This window comes from Centruroides sculpturatus, unplaced genomic scaffold (genome assembly GCF_000671375.1).
Source record: "Centruroides sculpturatus isolate CEXI.00-Female unplaced genomic scaffold, Cexi_2.0 scaffold403, whole genome shotgun sequence".
Classification (NCBI taxonomy): Eukaryota; Metazoa; Arthropoda; class Arachnida; order Scorpiones; family Buthidae; genus Centruroides; species Centruroides sculpturatus.
This window is the reverse complement of record NW_019384751.1, coordinates 214,917-234,691: the sequence shown is the minus strand read 5'-3', so window position 1 is coordinate 234,691 and position 19,775 is coordinate 214,917. Positions and strand designations below refer to the sequence as shown.

At 34.3% G+C, this 19,775-nt stretch overlaps 2 pseudogenes; both read right to left on the bottom strand.

The window, feature by feature from the left end:
• Positions 1-7,349: 7,349 nt before the first annotated feature.
• On the bottom strand, positions 7,350-12,452 carry LOC111628574 (annotated as a pseudogene).
• Positions 12,453-15,029: 2,577 nt separating this feature from the next.
• On the bottom strand, positions 15,030-19,484 carry LOC111628586 (annotated as a pseudogene).
• Between the last annotated feature and the right edge of the window lie 291 nt (positions 19,485-19,775).

Sequence of the window (19,775 nt, the reverse complement as noted above, 5' to 3'; positions counted from 1 at the left end):
TTAATTAATTAATTAAATAGTTTTTTATAATTTTTAACTTTGAAAAGGACCTTTCACCAAATGCAACTGAAACCGGCAATGTAAGTAATATTCTTAGTGCTATTGCTGTGTTTGGAACTGTTGAAATTAAGTCATTAGTAAAAAGATATTGTAATGGGGTTTGTGGATCATTAGACTGGTTTTCTGGAAAATGCAACTTTAAAGTATTGATTTCATTAAACAAATCAATACTGTCAATGTCTGTTTCACTACTTGAATCGTCTTTAAGCTTCAGATTTAAATCCTAACCAAGTTAAAATATCATTAATTATACTTCGACCCATGTCAGAAGAATTATTAACAAAATAATTGCAATTTGATATGCAATAGAACTGTTCGAATATGTACAAGTACAAATTGAGAAGGAAGCTCTGTAGGGATTCCCTATTTTCGCCAAACTTGTCAACTTCTGTCATACAGCACGACTATTGGTACTTGGCTTTCGGGTGCCCGCCAGATGGTTCAACCTGCCGACAGACGTTTCGCATTGCATCTTAATTCTGATAAATGCCAATAGAGGCGCTGTTAACGCTATAATATAAATAAGAATATAGTAATTGCGCGCCAGTCGGATTTTTTTTCTCCATGCGAACACATTTCTTATGCTATAAGTAGGGTGGGTATTATGACAATGACTAATTATTACGTGACCGATCGCTCGATTTGCCGGCCGTGTGCGGTGCACGCCCGCTTACGGCGGGCCTGGTGATCATAGTATATTGAATGTGAATAATAATCACATATCCATCAAAGTCTTTATATGGTAAAAGACCAGTTTTATTTCTGTCAATTACCTCTGTCAAAATTTTAACAGTTTTATCTCTGTCAAAATATCTGTCAATTATCCTGGCAAATCAGCAAAGTGAACAAATGAAGAAATAGAGTCATTAGCGATTGACAACAGGAAATGTAAGAGAATTAATTTCAAAACCATGTCAAATATAGCAATTCCGACAGTCAAACTAGGGCTCTCACGACCAAATAAAACCGCTGGGTCTCTAAAGAACAAGACGACAAGCACCTAACCAGTCAATTAGTGATTAAGCTTTGATGAAAGAAAATAAACCATTATATCAAGTACGTTAGACTAGTTTTTCAAAACAAGTTATAAGTAAAAACCAAGTGAATAAAATCAAGATTATTCCCTAGTTGCATAGATTGCTATAGCCTCATGGCGTTTAATAAGTAGTAGAAAAGAAGAAAAAATTTCTTTATTTTTTATAAGATCCTCTTGTTTGCATGGCCAATTGAGGTTATATCTATGAGCAATGGTTTTTATTTCTAAACGTTCTGTTTCAAGAGAGATACAGGTAAAAATATAATGTTCGACGCTGTCCGGTTGACCGCATATGGCACACTGATCATTTTGCTTATTCACAAATCGATGTAGATATTTTGAAAATTTACCATGCCCGGTAAGAAACTGAGTAAGTGAGAAGCTTGGAATTACCCATTTATAATTGTTGTGATATTTCTTGATGTTAGGTATGAATTTATAAGTCGTATCATTATGTTTGCAATCCCAGTTGTGTTGCCATCGGTTTAATAAATCTTCGTATAAAAGTTTTTTAATACTTCTTCTACAAATCTTATTATGCATGATGTCTAATGAATCGTCAGTAGCGGCTTCCTTCGCTAATTGATCCGCACGTTCATTTCCTACCGTACCTTGGTGTCCTCTAGTCCAAGATATGGTATAGCTATTATGAGAATTGCTGATTATATTGCGAATATTAGTTGCGACCGGATGTAATTGTTGACTGTAAATGACCTGTATCGCAGAGAAGGAGTCACTTAGAATATGGATGTACTTTCTAGTAAAATTCTGCTTGGTCCATAGGGTAGCCATGTAGATCGCAAGTAATTCAGCTTGGAATACAGTGCAAAGTTTATGCAGTTTTCCTTTTTGATTGTAGATTTCCACTTCGTTACAGTATGCTACGAAAGCACATCCAATGGAGTCGTTTATGCCAGAGCCATCAGTGTATATCTTTAAATGGGAATAGCTAGGCAGATCAATGCTAAGAAAATTGTTGATATTAGGCAGTAGACTGGTATTGATGGGACTTTGATGTTCATAAACACTGGAACTAAGGTCACATGTGGATGTAGATATATCGATTCCCATTTTGAGTTGTTGGAGATTATATTCCATTTGAATAATCTCAGTTATTGGTGGTTTTCTAGAAATTACTTGCAAACTACAATTAGGAGCTTTCCGGTATTCCCTAGTTAATAAAAGTACAGCTTTTCTTTGAGATGATATCAATTTCCTGTGTTATAGATCACAAGTTGATTTGACTTTTTCTGTTTGCAGCTATGTGGGGTTGGATGAGTTTAGCGGGACCCGGGGAGTTGGTCAGAATTGACGGCCACCTTGACACAACCCAATACATCCAGATATTGGAAGATGTCCTATTACCCACAACAAATGCAGTGTTTGGGGACAAGCCAAGGTGGTTTGTGCAAGACCGCTCCCCGGTCCACACATCCCGAAGAACTCAGCAATGGCTGCAGCAACAGAATGTCTTGATAGACATAAAATGGCCCCCCCAGGAGGCAGACCTCAACCCCATCGAGCACATCTGGGCGAAAATTACTGAAGGGCCCATTCAGGCGGCAACCCCCGACGAACTTTGGGGCATAGTCATAGGTCGGTGGGAGAAACTGCGCAAGGGCATACTTTGCGAAAGTCTTGTCGCAAGTATGCCCTCGCGCCTGAGTGAGGTCATAAATAAAGGAGGCGATTGGACGAGGTTCTGACTCTCTCTTCCCTGCATCGTATTTTTTGTATATTTGTGGTAAGACAACCACATTGATTGGTATTTGTAAATATTTAATAAATGTATGTAGTTATTTCTAATCTGTGTGTTTCTTATAAGAAGTCATCAAAACGTTGCACAATTAAACGTTACAGTTATTATAAATGTTACTAGGCATATTGGTAGCTTCGATATATTTGTTATATCTGATTCGCGCTTCGGATATAGTTCGGTAACGATTCACGGCCAATACGGTTTATGCAGGGTGTGACCTACAGGAATGTCCAATCAAGCAAGTGGACCAAGATGTGCCTAACACCTTTTAACAAATAACGTTCAAGGACATTTACCAATGGTTTATTGGATAACAACAAACCAATACACTTCGTGTTTTGTCTCTCAAGTAGAAAAACGTAAGCAAGCAATAAAGTGGCTATCTTGTGACAAGGGGAGGGGAAAGGAATTCATAAGGAAAACGTGTTGAGGAAGGAAACGTAGGTTTACAAAAAACTGAGGCGTGTCACCTTTGCAGTTAAACTTGTTTACTTAGAAAGACAAATTGGAATTTTAAATAAAGATTGGATCTCCGAAGTAACATATTACTTCCAATTTCCTGTTGTTGCTTTCCAATTGATTTCATTTCTATATGCAGGTAACGGAGACTAGATCAGTTTCAAGAAAAAACAATCTTATATATTCACTGACCGAAATGTAAGAAGGAACGTTTTATTATCTGGTTGACATCATTCGTGCACATCACAAATCGTGTGTTCCTCGAGTCTACCGAAAAGTAGTTGATGGCGATAATGCAATGTATCGCTCTTAATTATGCCATATCAAATATTTCTTTCCATTCTATTTCAAAACACGAACCGATTGTTTCCAATAGTTTAATTCCTTCATTCGAAAGCCTTCGAAATCACATGCTGAAAAATGTAAGCTTTTGAGTATGTAAAAACATATTTATTAGAAATTTAAAAACGTGTGTATGTTTATTATTTATATTACGGCGAAAATGGTTCCTGAATGGCATGTTTTCCAAATAAACACCTTTACAGGCAACTTCACGCCTGCAATGATGGCTTTCCCGTAGAAATTCTATGTGATGTGTGGAAAGCTGCAATTCGTAGATTACATCACATGAGCTTTAAATAATAATTAAAAACATATAATAGAAAATTAAAGAATATAAAAATATTTATAACGTAAGTAGTATAGAATTAAATGAATGACATATCATGTGATACGTGAATACTTACAAAATATAAAAGGTCGATTCGAATATAATGTGAATTTAAAACGTAATAAAAAAACATTGAATACAATGAGATCTGTTTATAAAATGGAAATATATTTTATTAATAAATATATATATATAATAACGAAGAAGAGATATGAAAACATTTTTTGCCAACTTGAACTCTCAAGAAATATTTATTCATTATATAAACAACGGAATGTTCGTTACAATTTTAATTCATATACTTTATACAAGTATAATTTATAACAAATCAATTTAGAACATGATAAAAAGAATTTTATAACCAAAGCGGATATAAATTATAAAAAATGTATAAAAAATAAACAGTTCTAACAAAACTGATTCTTAAATATCACGGACAACATTCTGTTCAATAGAATTAAACGGTAACCTTGACATCTGACCCACCTCCAACAAGAAAGGGAGTTCTTGTTTACAGAGTAACGTGATACTTTGCGCGTTGTTGTCGTTAACAGTGGTTGTGGATGGCAGCTCACTTGACACCCTGTTGTGAAAGTAATAAACTTTAACCGACCTTGACAAACGTTTCTACTTACTAAGAATAACAAGTGGGGAGAAGTTCTTTAAACGGTAATAAAAAGCGGTTCATTAAGGGACTGTCCCGCTCTACTCGTATTACCGCAATAGCAATAAACAATTAACACAGGACTTTAAAACACGGTCAATTCCTATCCGATTACAAAGGAACCGACGACAATCGGTGAAAGTTGAGATTAATCTATTGGCAAGAGAAAGCTGATCTGTTTATTTTAAAGTTGTATCGTCTCTAATTACAGGAAAATAAAGTAAATAGAACATTAAAAATAAAGAAAAGTATCAAAATAACAGATAGAATCATAATTTCTGATAATCAGGGCCACGATTTTACGATTTTAAAATAAAAAGGGCAAAAGCTAAGCAAGCATTTGCCGTTTGATGCTTGACTGCACACTGAAGCCCCTCCGGCTCCATTTCCTCACCCCTATTAAAGCAAATCAGACCAGTCCACTTCAAGCGCCTTTGCTAACAGGTAGAGCATCGTGGCTTATCAAGTGATCAATTTCCGGATCTGCGCAATCGATCGACAACCTGACAAACTCATTGAGCGGAGCTGTACCTGTCATTCTCTCCTGTACAGGTGTGATACCACACACACTACACAAAAGCCTGGGAACATTAAAATTGAAGAGAAATACATACATCATACTACAGAAAGCCACTATATTGAATACATATCATGTTAGGAAATTCCTGAATACAGACACACACACTGACACACATTTAATTTTTATCCTGTTTTGAATAAACTATGCCTTGACTCTGGTATGTAGCCATCGGTGTCAACCGAGTGTAACTCACAAAACTCAACATAATAATAATAATACATAGATCAATTAGAATCCAACATTGATATTAGTATCCTTCAGAAACAGGCAGCTATACACACATCACTTATACTCAATAGAGTGCTTGGAGATGCTATCTTTGAGGCCAATAAAGCAGATCAGCAAAAGCAGGATATACATCAATCTCAAGGCATACAGCAATCATCAGATATACATCATTCATTAGTTAATCAGGATTTACATAATACAATTTTTGAGACTAGTACACAAAGCTCATTTGGAAACTTGTTGAGAAGAGGAAAAGGGAGGAGAAGAGAACTATTTGAAAGTAAAGAGCAATTAATACAGTAAAGGGGGGAAATAGGTACCTTCTTTCCCGTGGGTTACGGGACGAGGTATTCTTTATTCCAATGTAATTTGTGAATATTTGTTTGCAATAAATAATAATAATAATAACTCTCCCGTGGTCACCACCTGGTTGTGGTGGGAGAGCCCAGTAGTTTTACAGATCTATAGGGCAATGCAGGCTGGAGTACAAGCTCCTGATAGGGACACCCATGCCAGTAAAGTCTATGGGGAGAAATGAAGCTAAGAGTGACCACACACCCACATTCTGTGGAGATAATCATTATGGTAGTAACCAGATCTAAGTATGATACCGGCTCGGACGTCGCCCGGGTTAACAAGGTCCGCGTTCGTGGGTTAGGCAGAGGCTCACGTTCNAAGAAATTATATGTAAAATTAATTTGCTCACAGGTAGGTGTTGATGTCTGTTTAATAACAGTAATAATAGGTTAGTGGCATTACGTAATTCTATTAATAGTAGAATATACGTTTTTGAGGGGAATAACATTTTGGTGTGCCGTGGGTGAGTCATGGGTGTGTCGCAAGTAGAAAAAGGTTGCGGAACACTGCATTAAGGGACTGTCCCACTCTACTCGTATTACCGCAATAGCAATAAACAATTAACACTGGACTTCAAAACAAGGTCAATTCCTATCCGATTACAAAGGAACCAACGACAATTGTTGAAAGTTGAGATTAATCTATTCGCAAGAGAAAGCTGATCTGTTTATTTTAAAGCTGTATCGTCTCTAATTACAGGAAAATAAAGTAAATAGAACATTAAAAATAAAGAAAAGTATCAAAATAACAGATAAAATCAATTTCTGATAATCGGGGCCACGATTTTACGATTTTAAAATAAAAAGGGCAAACGCTAAGCAAGCATTTGCCATTTGACGCTTGACTGCACACTAAATTCCACCCGGCTCCATTTCCTCACCCCTATTAAAGCAAATCAGACCAGTCCAGTTCAAGCTCATTTGCTAACAGGTTGAGCATCCTGGCTTATCAATTTCCGGATCTGCGCAATCGATCGACAACCTGACAAACTCATTGAGCGGAACTGTACATTGCAAAAGTTAGAATTTTAAAACAGCCGCTTACCTCCAAACTGTGAGTTACCATACTTTTAGAGCTAACAATCTTGTAATTTATCGTCAGAGGAATCGCAAGATTTGTCTGGCGGTCTGTCAGAATTCGAACCGAATGGATGTTTGGGCGACACCACGTAGAAGTGCAACATCTGTTCCTTGTTTGTCGTCATCACAGGTAACAGAACTATTTGTCCGAGTGAGACTTGGGAGACTTTGCTATTTTCTGGAACCACATCGGGGACAGATCCTTCCTCTCCCTGACAACCGGAATGCGTCTCTGCTTCTTCCGTAGTTTTAGAAAGATCTGCCTCGCCAAACAAACTATTACAAAATGTGGAATTCTCCACCAGTTTACTTTTGATCACTTCGGATTCTTCAGGTATCTCTTTGCCTTCCACCATTTCCTTGCAGTCTTCTCTCGAATTACTCAAAGTGTCTCCTGCCTGTTTGGCTGTTTCTTTTCTTCTCTTTTTGGAAATGTCAGCTTCGTCATTTTGAAGAAATTCTTTCAAAGAACCTTTATCAAGACACTTATCTTTTTTTGACTTTAGTTTTTGGGTTCAAATCTTTTGAACATTTTCTTTTAGATTTTTCTTCTTCACTACTGTAGTATGAACCATCATCATCTTCATCAAATCCAGTTAAATGAAATTGTTGAGGATCTTTCATTACTCTATCAACTAACTTTCTGTTTAATCTTTCTTCTCTTTTAAATTTATTCTTTAACTCTTGTTTAGTTCTGTTTGGAAAAAGGTTTTGCATTGAGCTAAAATCTGTCCCAACAACATTTAATGCTCTATAAAATTTTGTAGTTTCTTTATCTGTCCAAAAATGTTTTGGCGTCTGTTTTCTAAAAAAAAAAACTATGTACATTCGGAGACCTCTTGAACAACTTCTGTTAAAGTGTTTTCATCATTGCTTCTTCGAATCACTAATGAATCTTCATCGATTGTAATTTCTCAATTTGGACCAACCATCACACGTGGCCCGGGCACAAATTCTTCCGAAAGTTGTTCAATTTCCTGCTCCTCCAAATTTTCATTACTTGGCATATCATGAGGATCATCAACTACTTCTTCTTCTATTGGCTGTAATATGGTCACTGTATTCAATCCTTTATTTTCTTTCTTTTGACTCATCGGATTATTTGGTGGATTCCAATAAATTTAATCCATCATTGTCATTTTACTACGTTCCGGTGGTTTTTTGTTGTGTCTATTGCGCTTTTTTGATACTTCATCGTCATTTGATTTATTTACATTTTTCTTTTCTGAGGCAACTGGTGAAGTACTTTGAGGACTTATATATTGCTTTGTGTTAGTTGCTAAACTTATTGCTTTAGTTGGTGAGGAAATTTTATTGTTTTCTGATGTACGACTTCCAAGATTTGAAACATGTTCTTTTGATTTAATGGATTTTTTCTTTTCAATCATCACTTCATTTAATGAGGCCTTCCACTGTCTACTATTTCTCTGACCCGCTTCACGTATATTTGGTTGAGCTCTAACTAACCTCCGCCTTGACACACTCTTCTCACTGGTTTTCACAGGTGACGTATTATTTGTTACCTCATTATTTTCAACAGTTTCGGTTGCTATTTTGCTAGGCGTAACTTCTGAAGTTTCTTTTGATGGTATATCCTTATCACTATTTAATTCTTTATCACGAAAGTCAGACTTTACAAAAGATTTTTCACATTGTTCAGTTATATCTTCTATATTTTTATTCTGAAGAATCTCATCCTTTGGCTTATGTACAGATCCATTATGAGACAACAATGATTGATTCTGTTAATTTATATCAACTTTTTTCTCTATTAATAAAGATTTAGGAATTGAATTTAATTCTTTTTGTAATGAGATTTGTTCTTGTTCTTTTGGCAATGAATCTATAGTTTTTTCAACACATTCTACAGTTTGCAAATCAGTTGTTTTATCAATTCCATTTTGTAATACATTAAGAGAATTTTCATTTTTCTTTAATGCTGGCTTCTTTGTCAAATTAGTTTTTCTCGCTGTAGCATTTGAACTGTCTCAAATACTTTATTCTGTATTGGGTCGAATCTGTAGCCTTGCCCTTCTAGTTGTCATGACAGATATACTTAATATTTATATAACATAAGAATTAAGAAGTTAATAATATTACGTATAAATAATAATAACTGTCATTGTAACAGGCTAAAACTTAGTACTAATAAAACTTTATTCAAATTTGAATTTCTATTCTTTCCAACACTAAAAAACAACAGCTTCTTTAGCAGAGACAACCTTTTACATAAACTACAACTCTCCTACAATATGCAAAACATTTAAAAATATTCACTGATGAAAGCCATAAAATCTTATAAATTTGCTATTTTAAAATTAAGTATACAAGACAGTATATTTACTATACGTATATAAAATACAGGAAATACAAAAAAAAACATGATTTACGATTGGTTGGTTGGTTAAAGATTTTCAGCACAAAAGCTGTACAGGCTATGCTGCCCCATGCCATATGGTGAAATTATGAAAAAATCATATATAAATATGTTAAGAAACTAATAACAAACAACAACAACAACACATATCACAACAAATAAACAAAAAAACAAGATATATAAATGTATATATATAAGTTACTAAATAAATAAGTCAGTCAATAAATAAATAAATAATCAAATTTGTTTATAAATATTAGTGACTTTCAGAAAGTCCAATAACTTATTGACATTTTGCCTTTGGACAAGAATCCATGTCAGACAATCGTTTCCAAAATACTGTCTACACCTTGTCTCGAAGGAACAGCAATTGCACAGCATGTGTTTTACACTTAAAATGCAGTTGCAATACTCACATACTGGCTGGTCTTCACCCTTCCGAACAGTATTGGTGAGTCAACTTGGTATGCCCAATTCTCAAACAACTAAGAATAACTTCAGATCTCCTGTCATACTGTTTATTATGTGTCCAATTTTCTATGATCTGTTTGATCTCATGTAGTTTATTGTGGATTTGTGCATTCCACATATTTTGCCATCTCTGATAGTCATTAATAAATGACTAGCTTCAAATCACCTCCATCAAGTAGCATTGTATGCTGTGAATAACTAGCTGCCTTTGCAGCTGCTCAAGCTTCTTCATTTCCTCTTAAACCTACATTGCCCAAGACCCAACAAAATTTTATACAAAAATTCCTTGCAACAAGATGGCACATAATGTAATGGATTTTAATCACTATAAAATAAGAACTAGGTTCACACAACATCAAAGCCTGAAGTGCACTAACTAAGTCAGTGTAAATCATGCAGCAACAATGACCTTTTCTATTTATATACTTTAGGACTACATAAATAGATTGCAACTCTGCAGAAAAGATGGAAGAATTCGGTGCTATTTGTCTGCCCCCATAATTTCATCCTGGCAAACAAAGGCTAAGCCAACAAGGTTATCCAATTTATATCCATCAGTGTATACAGGAATTAAATTCCTGTCATAATGTTGACTTTCTGCAAAGTGCTGTCTGTAGACATAGTCTGGTGTGGTTTCTTTGGGAAACTGCTTTAAGCTTGTCAACATCTATCGCTGGAGTTGACAAAGGTGAAATACTATTAACCTGAACCTGTGACATGTTACTTGTGTTAAGGTCAATTGTGCTGCTTACATTCTCCAATCTTATGACGAATGGAGGGACACGACTCGTCCAAGCTGCAAATAATCTTTTCAGCTGGGTATCTAAACTATTAGCTGAAAGCCTATTCAGAGAATTCTGTTTGATTTAATAAAAATGAGACAACTGTTCTCTCCTAACAGATAGTGGAGGCTCATGAGCATCCACGTACAAACTTTAGACAAAAGACGTTCGAAAAGGACCAGTGCACAAACGTAATGCTTCATGGTGAATTAGATCCAGCATACAAAGAGTAGATTCTCGCGCAGACCCATAAACAGTGCATCTGTAATCCAGCATTAAGCAGACAAGGGCTCTATAAATCCTGAGCATAGAACATTTGTTTGCTCCCCAAAATAAGCAGCATACCTTTATAATATTCAAAGATTTTAGACATCTACTCTTCAAATTGCCAAGTGCACTAAAAACGTCAGTTTATGGTCAAATATAACACCCAAAAACTTCACCTCATTGACCATTGGGATTTTACCCCATTTAGGTGAATTTTGAAGTGCAAGTGTAAACCACGCCTTCTATAAAAGTGGATGCACAAGGTCTTCTCTATGTTGAAACTAAAACCATTAATCTTTGACCAATGGTCTATGCGATTTAGGTAGGTTTGCAGTTGTCTCTCAATGAAACTCGTTACTAGACTAACAGCAGATCTGTAAGTCATTCACATACAAAGAGTGTTTCACACTAGGAAAAAAACAGTTAGCTACACTATTAATTTTAATTAGAAAAAGTCACACTCAAAATACAACCTTGAGGAGCACCTTCTTGCGTGAAAAGCCTAGATAAAGTGTTGCCCATCCTGACATGAAATCTGCGATTCTGTAAAAGTTTTTTTATAAAAATTGGCAAATTACCCGGCAATCCAAATTGGTACAAATCACAGAGTATCCCATATTGCCAACGGCGATCATAGGCCTTCTCTATATCAACAAACACAGACACCAAGTGTTGTCATCTAACAAATGCTTTGCATATAGATGTTTCAATATTAACCAAATTGTCCATTGTACTTCTGTTCCTACGAAATCCACTCTCATGTAGTAAAAAATAGTTCTTTTCCTCTGAAACAAATATCAAGCGTCAGTTTACCATTCTCTCAAAAAGTTTACACAGCCAACTTGTAAGCGATCAGTCTGTAATTAGAGAAATTCTTGTGGTCTTTGCCTAACTTATAGATGGGGATAATGACAGATAGCCTCCAAGAGTCAGGAAAAGTATGTTCTGTCCATATTCTGTTAAACAGATTCGGATGATTACAAAGAGAACTGTTTGACAGATTTCTAATCATGCTGTAGTGGATTTTATCCAAACCTACAGCAGTATTCCCAGCGCAAAAAATTGCTGTATGTAGTTCTATGCTGGTAAATGGCAAATTATATTCCTCATTAGATGAGGAATTTAAGTTTGAACACTGCTTTTCACTTTGGGCTTTGTAAACCTAAAAATTCCTTGAATACATAATATTGCTAAATGACAAAGAAAACGTTTCACCCAACGTATCAGCAATACCCTGTATATCGCTGATTATTGTGCCATTATTTTCCAGCAAGGACAGAGAATGAAAAGCATATTTCCCATTCATTTTATGGATTTTATCCCAATCTGCTTTTGAGCTAGTGGAAGATGTTATGTTAGAAACATACTTCCTCCAAGAATCCCTTTGGCTTTGCCGTCTTATTCTTCTGACATTTGCCTTTGCTTTTTGAAAAGCTATCAAAGTTCTAGCAGTGGGATATCTTCTGAAAATCCCACATGCTTTCTTTACTTTTTTAAATGCTGCCTTGCAGTTCTGGTTCCACCATGGTTTAGGATGTTTTGGATATCTAGTTGATGTTTTCCCCATTGTTTTTTCAGCTGCCTGAATGATACTAGAAGTGACAACCTCAAATGCATCATTAATATCTGCAGTATTGGCCATTTCCTCAGTGATGTCAGCCATAAAGGCGAATGCAGGCCAATCTGCCGTTTCAAGTTTCCAGCATGGAAAACAGGCTGTTTCACAGGTTTCTCTGCCTTGATATTTTAGAAATATTGGGAAGTGGTCACTAGAGAATGGATTAGATCCAACCTCCCATATAAATGCTGAATACAGGTTTAGACTTGCTAATGATAAATCAATTGCTGTGAATATCCTTGTTGGAGCATGGAAGTATGTCACTTCTCCAGTAGTAAATAGGTATAGTTGGTGATAACATATAAATCTCTTAATGGCTCTGCCTCGACAATTGATGTCGTTAGTGCCCCACATAGGATTGTGGCCATTAAAATCACCAAGTAGAAAGAATGGTGTTGGCAGCTGTTCAACCAAGAGATCCAAAATTCATCCTCATTGACTCTGACATCTGGTGGCAAGTATATAGAACTGTGACAGTTACTCTGATAGAAATTCTGACTGCCACAGCTTGCAAATCAGTGGTTATTTGTACCGATAAGGATGAAATGTGATTTGAAACCAGAATAGCCACACCGCCACTGGCACGGTCGTGAGTACCATCATCCTTGCGGTAGAGATCGAATCCTTTTAAAGAAATATTTTCTCCAGGTTCTAGATGTGTTTCCTGGAGTGCCACACAGAGATAAGATGTAGATGATGTCAAGTGTTTAATGTCAGAGAAGTTGTTGCAGAAACCATGACAGTTCCATTGGATTATTTTATAATCCAGTATGTGTTTGAAGTAGCATTCTTCGCGAAAGTGTCCCTCTTCAATTTTACTGAGAAATTTCCTTTTGAAGGTGAGGTTGGTTGTGTCACCTCCATATTATTCTCTTTGTCAGAGATATCAGAGAAATAACTCATGGATTGATTCTCTGACCTCTTTAACTTAGAGAGGGTGGCTTTCAATTTTTGTTTGTTGAGTGGGTTCTTATTAGCTTTTTTAAAACCCACATTTCTAGTGATTACTGCTGTTTTGGATTGGGGTGATTTTGTCTTTATGTTCTCCTTTTCTTCTGTCTCTTTAGATTGAATTAGTAAGCATTTAGCATGGCGAGTGAGAGATTCTTTTGGAGCCACAGAAATATCTGTTTGGACTCCGCATGTCTTTGTGGATTTTAAAACTGCTTTGAATAAATTATTTTAAAATAAATTCTCTTTCATATATATGTTTACTAAAATCTCAAAATTTAAGATTTTCCACCACAGGAATGATAATATACTTCACTTCACACCAGCATTTAGAAATTAAATACAAGACACTTCCGTGTTATTGCTTTCAATAACGCCGTAACGTCCTATATTTAATTTCCACCACAGGTTCAACTGTCTCTGAAACTGTACCTGATTAGAATACTTAATCAGGGGAATGTGTGAACAAGTTAGATTCTGTAAGTGTTATATTTTATGAATTTAAAAAATTATAGCTTACATTATGAAGTAGTTATTTCTAAGAAAAGAAGATCTGTTATCCTAAAATAAAACCCTTCATTTTATTCATTTATACATTTAACATATTTATGATAAAATATATTATTCACAAAAATATTCAAATTTAGTCTTTAAAGTAAGTTTCTGAAACCTTAAAGAATCTATATAGTTATCAACATGCTAATGAAAATGTAATATTTTATAGATAACTACATGGACCACTTCCTCTGTAAAAAACTTACAGAGTTTCGCAGAGATGTACTTGCAGTTTCAGAGTCCAAGTTGCAAAAAAAAAAAATTATGGAGCCGAATAAGCCAAAATCTGAAAAACGAAGGTTTCAGCATAACAGCAATAGAAACAGACAGGAAATAGAGAAACCTAATGCTGACGTACAGGAAAAGGAAAGATCAGATGAAACGATCTGGAGGTGGATAATTTCCCTTTTGGGAATTCCAGGAGAATTTAACTTTCCTTGCTTCAAAAGCAAATGTAAACCCTCCTCCTGATAAATTACCATCATCATCCTCAGCAACTGAGGAAAATGATGTTTAGGAAATTGGTGATGCCTGTACTTCAGACAATTGCCTGGAAAATAAACAGGCACCACTAATCAAAAAATAAAAAAAAGCATGTTCTTCCAAAGATGAGCCTCCCAAATGGTTTCGGGAGTATATTAAAAAAAAGCGGATGTGGATGAACAATGCTGGAAAAAACTAGAGAAAACTAAACTAGAAAAATTAAACATTTTAAATATTGTTCAAAAAGACAAAAAAAATAAATTTAAATAAATGTTTATAATCAAATATGCTTGTATCTTAAATTTTAATTAAAAACTAGTTTTATGTATCAGACTCAATTATTATGATAATCATTTCAACTTTCTGTAAACAGGGTTAATGTAATTCTAGTTCTTTTGATAATTTCTCATCTATTCCCTAATGCCATCACATCCTGACTAAAAACAAATTTTCATGATATTTTAAGTTTATATTCTTTTACATTCTTGTTTTTTGTATGATAGAATTACCTGAATTTTGAATTTTGATTTATCTCCTCCCAATTTAATCACCTAAGTCTACCATAGTTACACTTTAATTATCTCTTAATATATTTCTCACACTATCTTTCAGTGTTATCCAGTCAACAACCAGTACAAAGTAAAGATAGAAAAAACAATGCTTTACTTTCTGACGGAAATGCAATCACGAGATTTCTGTTCCTCTCTTCTCTGTTTCAGCGGTTCTTGAGCCAGGGCCATTTCTTCTTCCATTTGGTTCTGATTCTGCTTGGCCATTTTGCGTCTTTCCTGTCGGGACTTAGTCGATTCTTTAATGCTATAAAACATTAGACCCAATTTGGCCAACCATTGTCCATCAACTGCAGTCACACATTGCATATATTCCTTACTAGTCATCACTAACTCGTGATATACCACGTAGTCTGGAGTAAAACCCATTCCAAATAGTGGACTTGTAGGATGGAGATGGCAAGGCATACCTGTCCTGCAATTGATGTATTCGCCAATGCCTTTAAGTCTGGGCGCCAGGTAGAAATAAGCAAAACATATGCATTTTCGTACAATGTCCCATTCGGTGCTGTAGGAGATGAAAGTCATCTTTTGTTGTTCCATAATATCTTTTAACTGTTGTCGTACTTCCCGCACCTTTCTCATAGCTTTAATGTGAATGAAATGTTCGTTGCACCAATTTGTCGAATAACCGTTATTTTTCCACTGATGATAAACATTTAAATATGTTAAATGATCGCTCTCTGGAACCTGAAATTTTTTTCTAGCTGCATCACTATCCTTCTCTCTCCCTTTTGGATAATAAAATATGGAAGGAACCGAGAGCATTGATACAGTAATCAATATTTCAGCACTGCACGTCACAAGAAACAATAAGCATTTTTGAAAGAGCCAGATCTAATGGAAATTCTTCCATATTTCTTCCTAATAGAGTTAAACTTCCAACGTTATCCAAAGCTCCAACAATCCATGACTAATACATAGAATTTAGAATGTTGTCCTGTGGGGGTGGATCCATAAAATGAAACTGTAAAAGATCCTGCACACCGAGAGACTTTAACAGAAGTACTACGTTTGCAAAATTTGTCCTTTGTATTTCTGGAACGGTCGTACTGAGAAGTTCATTTTTATACTGACTCTCCGTATATAACCGGAAACAGAATCCAAGACCTGTTCTTCCAGCTCTTCCTGATCTCTGATTAGCATTTGCCTTCGGTACACCGTAGTTCATCTCCCCGTGTAGCTTTTCGTAGTTGTAAACCACAAACACTTTTCTACGGAAATAAAAATTTGTTCTCCTCTGGAGACGTAGTTTTACTTGATTTTTACAAAATTATTGAAATGAAAATATTTTATGCCAAATAACTAGCACACAGATTTTCATTACAATAAATATCCTGAAAATGATTGTAGTCCTCTGCTTTTTGTGCACTCTTCTTCTTGATATAAGAAGCCTTTAAATGAAATAACTGTTCTAGTAAACAATTTTCTACAATGATAAAGATAATATGAACATTATATGTTGTAACAATAAAAAATTTAATATATTCTCACAAGCTGTTAGTTTCTTTGAGAAACTACAAAAACTTAATCTGAGTGTCATAAAAAAATCCAGTTAAATTTTGTCAAACAGTATTATACAGAATAATCTTCAATTAATAATTATAAGGCAAATGATTAAACTATGCTATGTTCAATTAAATTCATATTTTAGGTCTACTACATTGTCAATTAGTTTGTGTTTTGCCTTACATTTCCACAAATGTGGGACACTAAAAACAATTTGATCATTGGAATAGCATTAACACGTTCACGGCTTCAGTAGATAAACGTTTAGGCAGCTGCTGTACATTGAGTCACCCGTGACTCAGTCTATTTTAATACAGGGCAGCACGAGTCACCTGTGCCTTGTACTTTTAAATTAATATAGTTTATTGCAACTAATAAAATAATATCAATATATTAAGTATGATGTTTGTAAAATTATGTGATCAAAACATATGAGCCACCCCATGGAAAAACTAGCAATTATGTCTGTAGCCTTAACTAGACATGTCCATACGAGTCACATGTGACTCTCAATGCTGTTAACATGTTAAAATATAATTTGATCTATCGATAATAGTCAACAGCTGAAACTTCACCAGTATACAAAAGGAACTAAAAACACCTTACACACTTTTACAGAGACTAAATTTAAAAATCAAAACGAAATGTTTTCAGCATGATTATTCTAAATATATAGCATTACATAATTGCTGCATGTAATTCTCATAGTATAACTGTTTACAAAAAGTAATATTACATGAATTAAGTATCGAGTCAAACTTGCAGATTCTCTAAAATGTCTTCATGAGAATGTCCATAGTTCATTATAAAAAATTCATTTTTTTTTACCAATTATTAAATTTATCAAGAGATGGCACATAATGCCTATCTCCAAATTATTTAATAGTAGCATTACTACAGCACCCATGTAATTCAGCAATTGTTTGATGTTAACCTCAAAGATTAGGTTAAACAATATTTATACTTGGATATAGGAAACAACAGCATATTTGTTCCACATGAAATGCTAAAATAAACTAATTGTATATAGCCTTAGTTTACAATTTCATGTCTTATAAATATACCTTAATAATTTTCTATTACCATTTGTTTAAAGGTATTATTACTGGATTTTTTTTGTTTAATTATATTTCAGTCAGCTTGTTTTGGTTAGAAAAACTAGTTTTTATAACTTACAGGTTGAGAAATGACAAGACTTTTGAATTAGGCTGGACAGTCCTGCTTTTTAATACACTAAGAAGTCTCACTTTGGGACTTTCATAATTATATTTAAAAAGTTAGCCAATATTCACTGCATAAATTGTAAGACAAAAATAAAAATGCATACAAATTACAGCATTAAAAATTTAATACCAAATTAATAGAAACAGTAAATCAATTGGCAATTTATTGCTCAGTCTGACAATATGAGCAATGAATCTCAGACAGTGCATACCATGTTCAAGTACCACACTTGGGTGGATCAGTTATAAAGAGGGAGCTGATGGTGTTTGCTAATTATCCAAGTTAAAAAAAATGGTAGTTATAACAAACAAAGCTATGCGAGGAACTGTAGTTAACTGTTAATTGTCACTACAGCTGTAGATCATCATTCTGTATGTGGATAAGTAAAATATTCACTGGTTGTTTGGAACATCTATCATCAATATTCCAAACAACCAACATGCCAGAAAGATTGAAAACTAACAATTGGAAAATGGAATTAATCATGCAATTAATCTAACATTATGTCAAAGTGTCTCAGCATTACCAATTGGGGTTTTTGGTACTGCATTTAGGGTTGGTTGACAAGTTCTGGGGTTTATTTACAGTTTTTTAAATATGTGATAATACAGAATTATTTAACTATTTTGTTTTATAGATGAACTACATAAAAAGCATTTTAACTAAAGTAATTTTAAATGCTATATAAGAATAAAGTTCTCTTAACACTTGTTAAATGGTAAACAGTTGCAATGCTCCCAGGCTGAGTGGGATGTGACCAAGTCAGCTAGCCTCTTCAAAGCCAAGAATACTTTAAATTTGTCATAATTCCTTTTTAATAACTTAATAATACTGCTATTCCAGATAACAGATACTATGTTGTACACCCCCACAATATTAAGTCACCCAGCATGTAACAATTGCATTATGCCACTGATAGTAAAATCTATCTTTAACTTAAAAAATAAACCAATGTTCTAATGACTATTGTTGCTATTTTTAAAAGATGTTGCTAAATCTGAAATTTATTTCAAAATAAACTTAACTAATGCAAACATAGTGTATAGTTAGTTCTCTCGTGACAGCTTTTAGCCTTGCTAAAATCACATTGGTACAATAATTTCTTCATTCATTTAGTTGGCTTAGAATGCTAAAGCTGTTAATACTGTATACTAGTCTTTTTGCATCACTGAATGACTTAAAACATTTAGGGGGTTTTATGAAAAAATTTAAGAAATCTAGGAACCTTTCGCAACATTGAAGTGCCCAGTCTAATATCACACTCTTTACACATCAGAATCTGATTACTTCAGTGTAACCTATACTTGCAAAATCTACAGGGTGTATCAGAACACCAGTTACAAACTTTCAGGAGAGTTAGAGTAAACCTAGACAATGGGAAATCACATAGCAATGCATGGTCAGAAATGCTTTCCTGGTGCGGTAGTGACAACACAAAATACAAGAAAGGAAGGACACGACCAGGGTGAAAAAACATGTTTGTTATTCTTAGTAGATCAAAAATCAAAGGTTGTATTTGAAATTACGACCCAGGCCGTGATTTGACCCGCGTACACCAGCCAAAGATGTCCAAGGATTTTCTCGAACACTTGGCAAATTTCATCATCAATAAAAATTGATGAATGAGTGTTCGAGTCAATACACTATATAGTTGGTGTTAGTGATAAAAAAAAATTATATATAAATATTTTTTATTTCTACATCATTAATTTTTTTAAAGCTATTTAAAAATATTTAATTTCATTTAATTTAAACATGAATGTTTTTTAGTTTTATTTTCTTAAAATAATCTATTCAATCACTGACAAAATCCTTGTCGACTGTTCAATACGATAATTACAATAAATTGTGTGTTTAATTTTTAATCTAATTCTTTATTAAATTATCCAGTAACTAAATTATATAATTGCAAAATTAAAAACATTTATAAAAAAATAGTGTAAACATATTTAAAATGCAATTAATGATAGAAATTTGAAATTAAATTAATGCTAAATAAGTAGTCAATGTTTGTAATTAACATAGAAAACTATGTAAACAGATTTCTTTTATTCAATACTTCATCACTTAAAATGGA